This window comes from Mustela nigripes, unplaced genomic scaffold (genome assembly GCF_022355385.1).
Source record: "Mustela nigripes isolate SB6536 unplaced genomic scaffold, MUSNIG.SB6536 HiC_scaffold_148, whole genome shotgun sequence".
NCBI lineage: Eukaryota > Metazoa > Chordata > Mammalia > Carnivora > Mustelidae > Mustela > Mustela nigripes.
The window spans coordinates 10,043,395-10,044,908 of record NW_026739562.1 but is presented as its reverse complement, the minus strand read 5'-3'; the positions used below and the strand labels follow the sequence as shown (position 1 = coordinate 10,044,908).

The following is a 1,514-nucleotide window of genomic DNA, read 5'->3' as shown; positions in this document are numbered from 1 at the left end:
GGATGAGTGTGTGTGTGTGAATATATTTGTGTGTCAGTCAGAGGGTGAAGAGGCAATGTGTTCATTATAACTAGTAATAAGGCACAACTTTAAGTCTGAGTTTATCTGCCTGGAGTTGCCTTCAGTCTGAAAGAAAGCAATTCTGACAGAAATGATTTGCTTGATCAAAATTCACCTGCCACAATTGCAATCCCTGTGCTATTCATAGACAAATCTATTATCCAGATACCAAAGTGGATTTACGAACAAATGAACAATGTGACAGAATTCATCCTGCCTTGCCTGACACAGAACCCAGATGTGCAGAAACTCTAGTGCACTGTTTTATAATCATCTACTTTCTCACTGGGGTAGGCAACATACTCCTTGACATGACGATCAAATCCAGCAGAGCCCTGGGCTCCCCTATGTATTACTTTCTGTCTTTCCTGTTGTTTGTTTGTAGACAGCTGCTGCTCTTCTACCATGGCTCCCAAAATGATACTTGACTTGCTCACGGAAAAAAAAAAACTGTCTCCTTCAGTGGGTGCATGACTCAGCTCTTTGCAGAGCATTTCTTTGGAGGAGTGGAGATCATCCTACTCACAGTGATGGCCTATGACTACTACCTTACCATCTGCAAGCCCCTACACTATAAGACTGCAAAGAACAGGCAAATGTGTGGCCACCTGGTAGCCATGGCCAAGGCTGGGAAATCTCCTCACACTCTGGTTCAAATTCTTTTTAAGGTCTGGTTGCCATTCTGTGGCTCCAGGGTCAATGACCACTTCCTCTGTGACCTCTTCCCTCTACTAAAACTCTCTTGCACTGACACTCACATTTTTGGACTTCTTGTTGCTACCAACAGTGGGCTGATGTGTCTCCTCATTTTTTCTATTCTTGTTACCTCCTATGTCCTCGTCCTTTACTCCCTAAGAACTCACAGTAATAAAGGACTGCATAAGGCCCTTTCTACCTGCATCTCCTCTGTTACCGTAGTTATCCTATTCTTTATATCCTGCCTATTCATGTACCTTTGGCCCATGGTCACCTTTCCCATTGACAAACCAGTGGCAGTGTTTTATACCATATTAACACCCATGTTAATAAACTTTTAATCTACACCCTCACAAACTCAGGGGTGAAAAATGCCATGAGGAAGCTCTGGAGCCACAGTGTAATCTTGGGTAATAATTCATGTGACCAGAGAAGAATCAAAAACTTCATTCATATATTAAAAACAATATAACTCATAGAAAGAATGATGGTCTTGACGTCAAACTACGTGAGTTTAGTGAGTTTAAGTATAGTGTGCTCCCCCCTTGCTTTCTTTAATCTTTAATGGTTCCTCTTTCATATCAATATGTGACTAAATGATGACTCTAGTTTCTTCCAATTAGAAACCTCTATGCATTTACAAGCTGCTGATCAAAGGGACATTGCTAATCAGCACAAAAATGTCACATGTATAGAAAATCTCTGAGTTAAATATTTAGTGGAAAAATTCTCTATAAAGCTTTGAATTAGATTATATA

At 40.5% G+C, this 1,514-nt stretch overlaps 1 pseudogene; it reads left to right on the top strand.

Annotated features, from left to right (window-relative positions):
* The first annotated feature begins 243 nt into the window (after window positions 1–243).
* LOC132008485 (olfactory receptor 4C5-like) lies at window positions 244–1,228 on the top strand (annotated as a pseudogene).
* Window positions 1,229–1,514: the final 286 nt, after the last annotated feature.